The following is a 12868-nucleotide window of genomic DNA, read 5'->3' as shown; positions in this document are numbered from 1 at the left end:
GAAAGGTCTAGAATTCAGCCGCTGCTCGGAGAGAATCGCTGTGTGAGGACTCGCCCCGTGGCTCTCAGACACATGGCAAGTACGGGAGTTTTCCCCTTTCAGCTGCCTGCCTGTTCCTGCTGTTCCATAACCTTGGCTTTTTGAGCTCCAGGCTGGTGGTCGTTGCTGAATGGCTGTTCTGGTGACCTCAGGGAAGGATGAGATACTCGGAGTGCTTCTAGAGCGCTGATAAAGGCTCGTGGCTCACGCCTTTATGACCTGGGTGAAAAAAGGGGAAGCACAGGAGTTCTTCCAGAGGAAGCTGAGGCACCTTTTCCACGTGGTGCTTTGGTCATATCCTCGTCTGGTCGTATGGTTGTCTTTTGTTACGGATTTTTCAAAGGGCGAGTGCAGGAAAGAGATGGTTGGGGTCATTTGGGTGAGGGGTGGGTCCAGCAGGGTTCTGTGCAGGGTGTGAGCGGGTGCTGTTCGACATGGTGCCACACAGGCCGCGGTACCACAGCTGGGGCATGGCAGCAGCCTGGGGACTGCGGTGGTGTGCTGCCCTTCGGGAGAGCGGCTGCATCTCCAACTCAGTTCGCTGGGTCTGAATCTCCAGAAGTGTGATGGGTTTCCACGTTTGTTTGTGCTTGTCAAAAGCAGGGGACAGAAGGGTGAGATTTTCTGATGATACTGATGCTTTCTGAGGTTTCAGTCCAAGTTCCCACTTGGAGAGTGCAGATACTTGCCATTTTTGGTACCACACTTCGACTGATGATTCCAGTGGTGTTAGTGTTGCACTTGCTGTTCCATCTATCGCTTACTCGGAGCCCTCCTCCGCAGGCTGATGGGCAGCACTGGGGGGGAGTGGGGAGGGGGCAGCTCCTGGGAGATTCTTCTCTCCAGAAACGCTCCAGCTGACGGAGCTGCCCGTCTGCCGGCTCAGCACGGGGTTCCTCTCGGCAGTAATGGTGCTGTCAACACGAGCCCTTCACCCCTCACGGCGTGTGTGGAGGCTGCTGGCCGCTGCCCGTCGTGTGTCGCCGTCCGAGGCAGGGTGGAAAGCTTGCCTCAGCAGAGGCTCTTCCGCTGCACTGGCTCTGCTGGCTTCCTCGCGGTTCGTAACCCGCGTACGAGATAGCGAGCGCTTTCCTATGGCGGTCAGAGGCGCAGTGAGCGTGTTTATCACCCGCGGCACGTGCTGCGTGTGGCTTTTACTGCAGCAGGGCTGGAAGAACTGCCATTTCGTGATGCCCTTTTTGATGCACAGAGTCATCTCCCACTTTTCGGTAACAGCAAATGTCTGCCTTCCCCAGTGGAACAGTCGCCCCAGCCCGTACGTTTTTGTTGTTAAACATGGGTGGTGAGCTGTGTTTTTGCTTTGCCTCTGGATGCTTTTATCAGGACAAGGTTAGCTTTGTACGTAGCAGAGATAAACAGGTTTCAGGAGGGTCGCTCACGTAATTGCCTTTTTTGCAGTATTCTAAAATAAACTGTTCCAGACTGTCGTTGTTGTCCTTCAGTGGAAGTATTGTTCCTAAGGTAACTCAGTAATGCATTATGGATTTGGGGACTCATTTGAGTCATTTGTGGGGAAACCGCTTTCCGATCTTATAAGCCCTTAAAAATTCCTAGATATCATACATCAAATCTGCAAAACGAAACCAGCATGTGGAGCGGGGAGTTAGGGTGCTAACTGGGGAGGTTGCTTTTGTAGTAGAAAAAATGTCTGTGATGGCATGTTTAATGGGTACAGCAGAAGTACCCAGCAGTTTAATACCCTCATGAAATGTCAGGGTGGAGCGGGGAGTTAGGGTGCTAACTGGGGAGGTTGCTTTTGTAGTAGAAAAAATGTCTGTGATGGCATGTTTAATGGGTACAGCAGAAGTACCCAGCAGTTTAATACCCTCATGAAATGTCATGGTGGCTGCCGCTGCCGGGCGTCCCGTGCAGCCTGTTTACGGTTGTGCTGCAGGGGAGCGCTCATGTTTCGTGGCGGCTGCGAGGGACGGCTGAACGTGGGGATTAACAGTACTCAGCCCAGAGGGAGAGCGCTGCATCAGCCCCGAGCACCGCACACAGCGCTGAGCCCCGCGGAGCTGCTGGCACGGTCCCTGGCGTGGCTTTGGCCCCTGGCAGCTGTGTTGGCTGCGGCACCGCTGGCGGGACGGTGCCAGCCTGGCTGTTTTGATGCTGTCCCCGGGGTTTGGGGTGCTGCTCCGGACGAGAGCTGTGCTGCGCTACCTGGCGGCAGGGTCCTGGCCGCTTCTGTTGATCGTGGACACGCGCTCCGAGGGTCTGCCCCATCGCCACGCTGCTGCTGGTGTCCCCTGTCTCGGGTGGGCCGGTGCTGGGAGCCGTGCCCCGGGCTGAACGGGATTGCAGTTGCTAGCAGCAGGGCTGCCCGGCACCTGCGGCATCCCTCGTCTCTGCTCGGGGGAGCTCCAGCTCGAACCAGAGAGGGAGGGCGTCAGCAAAGGGGCGGCACTGGACGAGCAGCAGGCAGGCAGGCCTCATCCCAGTGCCACCCAGTACAACCAGGGTTGTGGGGAGCTGGTTAAGCGAGGGAACGAACTGGGTAGCAGAGTCCTGTACAGGGCTCAGCAGACGGACACCAGGAAGAAGTTACATAGATACTTTGACATCAACTGTTTCCTCTCGGAAGGCTGCAGGAGGAGAAGGCAGGGAGAAAGGGAGCAAGGTCCTGGGAGAGCGTGGGGTTCGCAGGGTGACAGGGAAGAGCAAGGGCAGTGTAAATGATGGTCAGAGCTGGGCTGTGCTGGGCAGGCTGGAAGTGAGAGGAAACTGGGGAGAATGGCGACCAGGGAGGACAGAGAGCAGCCAGGAGTAAAAGGAGAGACCAGGGGAAGCAGGTCGGTGTATCCTGGGTGTGTGGAAGCACTTGTTCCCGCCTTAGCTCACCAGAAACTTATTTTTCAGGTTCTCATGGCACTGGTTCTGCCCGGTATTGCATTGGCTTATTGAAATATGTTCTTTTCAAAGTAATCCTCTTAAAGTGTGGCTGGAAAAGAAACACTAGAAATAAAATCTCCCTCCTGGATGTTCTGTGTTAAATCACATATTAAATAAGGGGATGGCCTGGTTCTGCGGACTGTTAGAGCTGCCGTTCCGCTTGGAGGTGAGAGCGATCTCAACACGAGATTCAAGCTGCTCAGACGTAGTTGTGTTCTGCTCCAGTGTTCTTGGCTATTCCCACTTAAATCTCACAGCTTTTGCTGGGGTTAGATGCCCAGATAGATACTTTGAGTCAGGTTCCTAAAATAAATTTTGCAAGTGATAATCAAGAACCACATCCTTTTGCGTGAGGGCAGGGGAAGCTGAGGAACGAACAGTTAACTCGCTGTACGTATGAGGTCTGCAGGAGTGGTTTGGTGACAGTCCTCAGGTTCTGATCTTGTCGTCTGTCTAACTAGCAGGCTGTGTGTGTGTGTTCCTTACACAGAGCTGTAGATAAACCTGCTGCTTTGGAGACCAGTCTGTCACAGTCCTTACCCACACTGGTTGTGATCTTGAATCCTGAAAGGCCTCGAGTCGTGCGTTCGTTGTGTGAGAAATTCCAAGTTGGTGCTGTAACTGCATCGCTGAGGGAGAGGCAGCACCTACACGTGAGAAATGCAGCCTGCAGGGACCGTTGGCCCCATCATTTTAGACGGGTTCCTTTCTCTTACCTCTGCACCTACTCGGGCGTGTGTGTCGATCTCTGGGTGTTAGGCGATGGGTATGGAATCCACGGCTCCAGGAAGTTTACCTCTTTTCCAGCTTTGACATATCTCTTGTATAAAAACCCTCAGTCCTGTCAAGGAAGGAGATGGATGTTCCTTCACTGACAGCCGTGGTCCTCCTCACTGACAGAAAAACACATCGGCTCTGCAGGTCCCTACCAACCACGCCTCGGTCGGCTTTGCTGTCGTGCCAGTGCTCTGTAGGGCTTTGACCTCGATGTTTATCACTCTAGCTACTAGCTGAAAAGGGCATCTGATAGCGTAGCTCTGCACAGATGGTGTTTGGAGGCGCTTGCTGAGGCTTGGTTTCATGGTGGAGGAAGGTTAAGCAGAAGGTCCCTGTTTCCAATAAGTTGTAAGGCTTATAAAAATAAATGTACCGATTACAGTGAGAGCTCTGTGCACCTTTCCGGTCCGTGGAGACCTGAAGTGGACCTGACTCTTCGTGGCCTGCGCTCCTGCTGTCTTCCCTGGGTGTTTTGTGGGTGAGAGGAAAGGAGCCCAAGCGCTTTATGTCTGGTGTAAAGTTTTTCAGACCAGCAGTAGAACTGCTGGAGTCTTCCCAAGTTTCTGATGGGTAGCCAGCAAACCATTTGTGTGGCATCATCAGCCTTGGATGTAACATACTTTTCCCTGGGATAGAGAAATCCAGAAATGTGTGACGTCTCTCTGTGAGAAGGCTGGCTGGCAGGTGAGATGTGAGCACAGTCCAGTGCATCTCAAAACGGCAGAATTTCAGTGGGCTGGAGAACTAAAAGCGCCCAAAGAGCACTTGCCCGGCAGCAGTTCGGCTCAGCTGGCTCCTCTGCCAGCTCTCCTTCCGCCGCTTAGTCTGGGTTATCGTATTTGACTTGTTCTGCTCTACCAAGCATTATTTTTCTTTCTTTCTTTGCCTTTTCCTAACCTCCAGCGATGATTCTTTTCTTCAAAATAAACTTCCTCTGTGCGACTGAGCAGGATTTGTTTTATAGAAGCCGAAGTCGTAGGCAGTGCCAGAACAAAAGGCATCGGTCCTTTCACTAGACAGGCTGCGGTCACCGTGTGCTCGAACTGCTATAAAACAGTGACGGTGCTGCTTACACGCTCAGGAGCTGTATCACTGCGAGGCATTTCTGCCTCCGTACAGGCAGAGTGGTGTTCACATCTGTGTTTTTCTTTGGTTGTACGGTGTTTCCTTTGCAGAGGGCAGCTGCAATCCAGGGTGCAGAGGGCCACGGGGAAGAAGCATTTGAGACATGTGTTGCTTCTGATGAAGACGGTGGTTTTTTCCTTTTTTTTTTTTTTTTTCCAGACGTAAAAACACGGGGGGGGGCAACCACACACGCGTGAGACATGTGTTGCTTCTGATGAAGACGGTGGTTTTTTCCTTTTTTTTTTTTTTTTTCCAGAGATAAACGACGGCGAGGGTCCCCCAAGCAGCAGCCACCAAACCTTGAAAGGAACCTCAAAATGGGCTACATCCCTGGAGAACCTCCTCGAAGATCCAGAAGGAGTGAAACGATTTAGGGTTGCTATGTTAACTATGGGTATTTCTACAAACCGAAGTTAGGGTGTAAAGCTGAACGAGCATCAGCATAACTGGTGCAGCTGTGCCAGGGCTCTGAGCACACAGACGTGCATCCTAGATACGTCCCCTGGCAGAGGTGGCAGAGCTGGAGCTGTGGCATGTGCTGAGCTTCTGAGGCAGTGCCTTTGCTCACCGCCACTGCTGCTCGCTCTCGTAAGACACAGGGAAGGCTTTTGGCTGCACCTTTCCTAGGGGATCTGTGAGCTGTGGCAAGGATGAAGAGGTTACTGTTGGATAAAGTACAGTCCTTGAGCCACTGATCACTCTCACCAAGCGTTCTTGGTCACCGAGGACTGATCCCGCACTCTACTCCCATACGCTGTCCTTACTTAAGCAGTGAGTTGCCACTGGCAGCTCCCGAGCCTGGTGGCTCTGGTGGCTCCTACTGCTGGGTGGCAGCAGCTGTACTGAAAAGAATTCCCTTTAAGTTTACTTCAGAGAGCGGGCTTGCGCAGCTCCAAGTGCAGGCTCGAGGCTTGATTAGGAGAGGGTGGCGAGGCGGTTTTTCAAGGCCCTCTTGCCATGTTAGCTGTAGGAACAGGACCTCCCTCCCTGAGTATGGTTTTGCCATGCCACGCTCTGGTAAAATGCACTGGGATGAAATGGTTTCCTGCCAGACTGGTTTGAGGAGTGATGTAAACTAGAATTACAAAACACCCTGATTTAGAATGCTTTAAAAAAAAGTAATCTTGGTGCTATTTAACTCTTGGCATTTCTTGATCTCTGTTTTCTAACACTTGAAAGGGAAAACTGATGATCTCTGAGCTATAAATATTTCAGTCATTATGTTTTGTAAAGAAATTTAATGTACATTTACCCCCCATTTTAAAACATGCCTCACTTTTGGAGGAATGTGCTTTGTTTAAACACTGTCCAGAGAACGCACATCCTTCTGCTTTAGTTTACTTGAGTGAATTTATTGCCACTGATGATCATGGTTAGAAACACTTTTATTTGTAGGGATTTTACTCATTAAGATCAGAAAGATACAGGAGGAGAATCTCCCGTGATCTGTGATCATTAAGTAGTTCATTTTACTCACCCGGTAACGAGTGGATGTATTTTTGGGTTTCCCTTTGAGTAATGGCTGTAAAATTGCTCAATGTATTTAAGGGAGACTGAAGAAACTCTTCTTGTTCGTTACTGATGTGCTCTGCGATTAAACATCGCTCGTGATCCTCCAGGACGGTGCCTGCAGAGTGCTGAGCATTGGTGGTTCGTGGTGTCCCGGCAGCGTGCAGCTGCGCTAAGACAGCGGCTGTGGGACGCCGGGCTGCGTACAGCCGCGCGGGGGTACGGCGGGCCCCGGCAGCTTCTGCTTTCACAGCTAGAGCAGGAAGAGAGAAAAACAACTGGGAAGTTGGATCCTAAGCTTTGTTTGGTTGGTTTTCTTTTCCCTAGGAATTTTTAAAGAAAGAATTCAGCGAAGAAAACGTTTTGTTCTGGCTAGCGTGTGAAGAATTTAAGAAGACACAGGGCAAAAAACAGGTATGTTTCCTAAGTGTCCCTAAGTTTCCGTAGCAGAGCCAGAGCTGTAACGTTTCTGATGCATGGCCTGCTTCAGGTGAGTGCAGGTGAATGGGTTTGAAGGAATTGTGCTGAGATCGGGGTGGCGGGACTGTTTGGAAACAAAGCTGCTTCTATTTCAAATCAAAACAAAATGCTGAAATTGTCAAGTTTCCCATGTTTTGAAAACACTGGACTTTTTGTTGTTGCTTGGGAATAGCAAAAGGTTTAATTCGGGAATGTTACATCATCTTGCTTGAAGATATGAATCAGTTTCATTCAGGACTTTTTTTACAGCAGGGTGGCTATCGCATGGAAATCTACACCGTTGTAATATTTTAGCAGAACATGAAAATCACAAATGGCACAAACAAAATGTTTTACAATACCAAAATGAATGGCTGTGCCTTAGCAAATGTTAAGTTGCAAAGCAAAAAGAAATCAAGGGTCCCATTTAGACTTTTTTCTTTAAGTATTTATTCAAATGGATATATACCCGCAGAGCATTTTTCATTTTCATGAAAGCTACATTTTTTTAGTAGACAATACTGTATTTGAAATTTTTCAGCCAGCCACTCCCAGTTAGTTTTTTCCACTGCTTGGACATTGATCTATGTTTTGATCCACCAAGAACACAGGATCCACTGTCACGTTGAAGCCTACAGAGTCAGCCCTAAAATCTATTCCCTGTTTGTTTGCTTGTTTCTGGAAAAGTTTGTTGTTTGGTTGGATTTTTTTTTTTAAGGAATTCCAAATTTATGTGATCTTAGAGATGAGGATTCTGTGAGCACTGAGGTGGTTTCAAAACCCCAGCTGTGTATCACTGTCCTTGGGAGTCAGACTCCTAAACCCCACAGGTCCTTTTTCTGAAATGCCACCTTTACACTCTTCACACACATGCAGTGATTGTGGCCAAAGGGAGCATTTCAGACGGCAGCGGGGACGACTGTACAACCCCTTTTGCTCTCTTGTGGTTAAAGGAGTAGCACGAGGAGGTATGGCTGGGGAAAGCGACTTAAACCTGCTTCAGGTGGGACCGTGCGTGCCTCGAGTAACATCAGAAATGTCAGGGAGCAGGAGTCAAGGGGCATTGTAAAGCACAAGGTGTCAGAGAGCTGTGTCCAGACTGCAGGATTCCTCTCTTAAGGTCAGTCCAGTATTGTCAGCTGATTTCCAGCAAAAAAATCCCTGGATTTTCACCAAAACACATTTTTGAGGGGGAAGTCTGCTTGCTGTAGATATTGCCTGCTGTGCACTGAAAAGGCATTCCAAAACAATTGGTTGTGAATGTTTTTGGATATTGATAAATCCATAAAAATGCAAAAGTAATAATTTTGACAAGAAGAGGAAAATGTTCAGTTTGACTGTGCACCTTGTAATAGTATTTCAGCTTGGTGCATTTAGCCGCTCCCCTCCCTCGTTAAGGCCCACGTGTGCAGATGGGCTCCGGGAGAGCACAGCTCTTCGGGCCTGTTTCCTGTGAGGTGTCAGGCAGAAGGAGAAACAGAGTAAATGCGATGGGATAAAAGAGGGAGCGGCACGAGATGCCTCTGTGGTGGCAGCAGCATCGGCAGCTGGGGTGAGGCGGCAGTCCTCCCCTTGCCCGTAAGGAGTGTTTCAGCTGCAGCCACCTCCTGTCCGGGCGAGCTGTCGGTCCCACTGACCTGGCTCTGCTCCGGCACGAGCTGCAGGTCTCGTTACGGTCAGTCTGGGACAAGGCGTCTCCTCTCTTTTGTCCCCAGCTGTCCATACAGTCGTACGCTGTTCTTGCTAAGAGACACCCGTGGGCGAGTATCAAACTGCATTTTAAAAAGGAGATAAAGTAGAAAATCCTTCCGTAAGGTCCCATGTTTTGCAGTGGGATAATAATCATATTTTCCCTTGCTATATAATTTCCACTTTTAGCTATTTTAGGGTTGCACATGCTAGTACAGGAAAAGGTAAGCTGTTGTATGGAGATAGTAACTCAGAGAGCCCTTGATCGAATTGCTAAATGAGGGGGCAGAGGCTTGACTAGGTTCTGTTGGGCGTAAGGATTGAGTACCGGTCATCGGGCACTGTGCTCGGTCCGAGTCTGGCACTGCCAGGACCCGTACAGCCAGCCAGGATAAGTGTGCTCTGGGCCGGCACAGACTTACAGTGGATTTTCATAGCTACTGCTTACGGGTGGCTTTGTTTAGATAATTTACAAAGCTAGCAAAAACATTAAAAACAGGAATTCTTCTAGTGTTTATGACAGCATGAAGCATTAATTCGTCTTCTGAAAGGGACTCTTGTGGAAGTCACTTCGTAGATATGCAATGTGAGCAAAGTATTCTAAAAACAATTCGTTACTTATTTTATAACCTGCTCCTCATTAAAACTGGTTTACCACAGAAACTAGCTCAAACACGCTTAGATTTTTGGTCAGATGAAGCTGATTTCAATTTAACCCAGATCAAATGGGATTCCCACAGCCCCCCTTTTTTAAAGTGTAAGCTAAACTTCTCGTTACTTGACGTGAGAGTGATAGAGTGGGTTTTTTTTGGGTCAGTTTAAACTTGCACAGAGGTCACTGCCTGGCCAGCGGATGAAGTGTCTGTTGTGCCCAGTATTGCTGTCATCCCTCCAGCATCGCCCTGGAGCAGCGTTTGGGTTTGTGGCCGGTGTACCCTTCGGTTGGTGCTGTCCGTCCCTCATGTCCCTCCTGCTCTTTGCAGGTAGATGCAGGCTCACTCTGCTCCTGCTTTCTGTTGTTGCAGACCGTCTAACTGTGTTAGTGCCATGCTAAGAAAACATCCTGGGCCTTTCCTCAAAGCTAATTAAATTGGGTTCAGCGTTCCTCTAACCACGGTCACATGGGCTCTGCCTGGAAGCTGACTTATATCGAGCCAAACCAGCAGATCTTACAAAATGTTGTGCAGATACGTCTTCTCTGTCCCCTTCCCCTTGGATGTGAGCCAGCATCCAGCCAGAACTGCCAGATCCTGGGACCAGCGGGAGCGCTGGAAAGCAGCAGCCAGGCTCTTGCCTGTTGTGTTGGCCCTAGACTGCTGGTGGGAGTGCTTAGTCAGGAGAGGGCAGGGACCCAGCTCAGACCAGGCTGCTCCACGAGTTTGCATGTGTTTTCCTGCTCAGATAAACTAACCCAGATGCATGTGTGTTTCGGGGAGCAGGGGGGGCTTTCAGCCTCCGCAGGGCGAGGCAGCACGCGGAGGATGTTACTGATCCAGGCAGGTTTTAGATGGACTGGATTCAGCTTGTCTTTCTGCAGCAGAGAGGCACGAACTCCTCCCCTCAGCTCAACACACATCTCTGTAGTTTTTAAAAAAGGAAAATCTTTATCGTTTCTTTAAAACTGAAGTTAAAATAGAAATGAAATATTTAATGGAGGTTGAGGAAGGAATTAGGTCAAGTCCGCTTGCAGCAGGGAGCTCTGCTGCCACCCATATGGTCCTCATCTTAGGACACGTATTTAATTATTGAAATGGGAGTGGTGGGGATGACTGACTAAAATTTAACTTCAAATATCTTGTTGGAGTTACTCATATGCTGTTGCATTTGTGACTGTTAATGAGATAAACAACAAGTCCATTGTGCTACTTCCCAAGGTTTGAATGGTTCTTCTCTTGCAGCTGAGCTTTTAAAAATAAGTTACAGAGTGTAGAAAATGCGTCAAACAACAGGGATTCTTTCCAGCTGTTGATAAAACCTCCCAAATACCCATGGACAGTTTCAGAACAAAGCGTACCTGTTCCAGAGCTGCTTCTGCCGCTTCTCACGTGGACCATGGCAGTGGTTAAGCGGGACCGGGGAATGCTGCCCAGCTGTGGACTGCTGGAGCCTGCTCTGATGAGCATCTGGGACCTGCATTCACCTCCCGTGGGAGGGAACCACACATGCCTGAGAGCTGAATTTGACCTTAGGAAAGGAAGTGGGAAAGAATATTGTATCCACTTGAAACAGCGAGGGGGGTTTCTGTAGTCAGAACTTGGAACTACAGATGGGAGTTTGGCACGGATGCTGGGGGAGCACGCAGATGTAAGTGAAAAGTGCCAGAAATCCTTTAATATTCGCCTGTGAACAAGATCCCAGTTTAAGTGGTGTTTAAGTTCCAGAGTAGAGTCCCCTGTGCTGAGGCATTCGTTTGAGAACAATTTCGTTTGTTCCCGCTGCACGGGGAACATCGCTGTTTCCTCTGCCTGAACCTGGCTCTCCCCGAGTGTCTTCTGGGGAATGTCTGAACATACTCACAGCTCTAACTGTCCTTTCTTTTTTAAAAATAATAGATTGTAGTTAAACTGAAGCTCTACTGCTGAAGCATAGGCATAGTATGACAGTTGTTCCATGCAATGTTGGGCTGTGCATTTCCGTATTTCCCCTTACTATAAAGCCGGGTCCCCAGTGTCTCTCCATCAACCCCCTCTCCCTGCCACAGCACTTTCACTTCCTTTTTTTGTCGTTCTTCCCCACAAAATCCAGAGATCCTCCCCATTTCACCAGCCTCCCACACAATCCTCTTGTTCCCCTCCGTGTTCTTTAAACTTCCTCACCATACTTCTAGTTCCAGGTTTCCCGCAAGCCGTGCTCTGCTCTTTCTCCGCAGTGCCCAGCTTGCTGTTGCGTTCCTTGGGCACGCAGCAGCACCGCGTGCTGCGGCTGGCGGGGAGCTGTTGCGCGTTGATTAGCCAGCAGCTAAGTATGTTCAAGTGGAGCAGGCAGCTTCTGAACAGACCCTGCAGCTTCTCGCTTGGTGCACATGCTGCTTTTCCTCTCCCTTTCCTTGCTCTTGCCACTCTTTTCCATTGAAACAGTAGGAGGGTGATTATTTAAGTCCTTTGCCTTAAATATGGTTGAAATTGAGCAGCAGGTTCAGAAGTTCTCTAGGTGAGACTGGCACAGTGCAATCACTTACGCTGGCTCATGCAGTAATAGCTCAAGGTACCTTTCCTGTGCCGCATTAGGGCGTTAAAGCAGTCGGGCCTCTGATTGACAGCATTAATTAATTGCTCATTTAGAACAGGCATGGCAGAACCAATCCTCCCTGATGAGTGAAGCTGGAAGGATTGGGAATGGCTGAAAACAGCTCCCGCCAGATGAATCCTCTGTTTTTCAAAGGAGTGCTCCTGGACAATGTGTGTCCCCTTCAGCAGTGAGAGAGTTAACTCCTTAGGCCTTGTGAATTGTCAAACACGTGTAGCTCTCCTCCTGATTATCCCCAAATGTTCATTATCAGCTGTAAAACATGAAAGAAGTTCTGTGAATCCTTCCTGGGCAAGAATTTAAACAGCTCCTCCTTCACACCCCCTTCCCCTCCAAGGCGCAGCCCTCTGGCTGGTGCTGTCTGGGGGAGAGAGGGGTTGCTCGTTAGACGTACAGCGGGGATCGCTGACGAGTGCCCTAGCGTGGGGGCGCACAGGGACTGCAGGGGGGAGCCCGGCCTCCTGCCTGCCTCGGTTCTCTGCTCCCCCACTGGCTTTCTCCTTCTGACCTTCTGGCCAAGGGGAGCTTGTGTTGAATTTCAGAGGCTTGTGGCCGCTCATTTACTGCTCTGAAGGTGCTAGGAAGGGTCAAAATGTTGTCGCTGCTGCCGAGTCATCAAGAGAACACCACTGAAGCAGGACTGCTGAAATCAGGGCAAACACTAACAGCTTGATGCGAGTCACGTCTACCCTTATTCATCAGCTTTCAGAGCCTCTGGAGAGTCTTACCGTAACCATTAGCCGAAAAGTTACTTGTTAGGTTCTTTAAATCACGCTGCACATGATTTAAGCTGAGGTAATGTCCTGGGTCCAACATGGAGGAACCGGATGCTCCTCTGTTGTGTGGCTTTCTTCTTCCCAGAGAGCTGTGGTTCTCCCAAGCTTCTGGGAAGGAGGACACACCTCTCTGGAATGAGCTCATAAAAGGGGGCGTGTTGAGAGATTCGAGGACATCTTGTTTTCCCCTCTGCTCTATCTACTGTCCTCTCTATCTTGTCCGTGCTGCGGGTTTCTCAAACATGCCGCGCAGGACTCTTGAATCTTACGCCCCTGGGACTTCAAACCTTTATCGAGGAGAGAAAGCCACGTACGTGACCTGCCATTTCCCTGAA

The 12868-nt window shown here is 49.7% G+C and overlaps 1 protein-coding gene across 1 annotated transcript in view; it reads left to right on the top strand.

Moving 5' to 3' along the window:
* The first annotated feature begins 5113 nt into the window (after window positions 1–5113).
* The window catches only part of RGS10 (regulator of G-protein signaling 10), a 13372-nt gene continuing 5617 nt past the window's right edge, over window positions 5114–12868 (top strand). Inside the window, exons 1-2 of the mRNA XM_010134231.1 lie at window positions 5114–5229; window positions 6691–6777. The gene's annotated coding sequence lies outside the window, so the exon portion shown is untranslated. The remainder of the gene's footprint in view (window positions 5230–6690; window positions 6778–12868) is intronic.

Source organism: Buceros rhinoceros, unplaced genomic scaffold (assembly GCF_000710305.1).
Source record: "Buceros rhinoceros silvestris isolate BGI_N320 unplaced genomic scaffold, ASM71030v1 scaffold17374, whole genome shotgun sequence".
NCBI lineage: Eukaryota > Metazoa > Chordata > Aves > Bucerotiformes > Bucerotidae > Buceros > Buceros rhinoceros.
The sequence above is the reverse complement of the archived record's forward strand: the minus strand, read 5'-3'. Positions and strand labels throughout refer to the sequence as shown.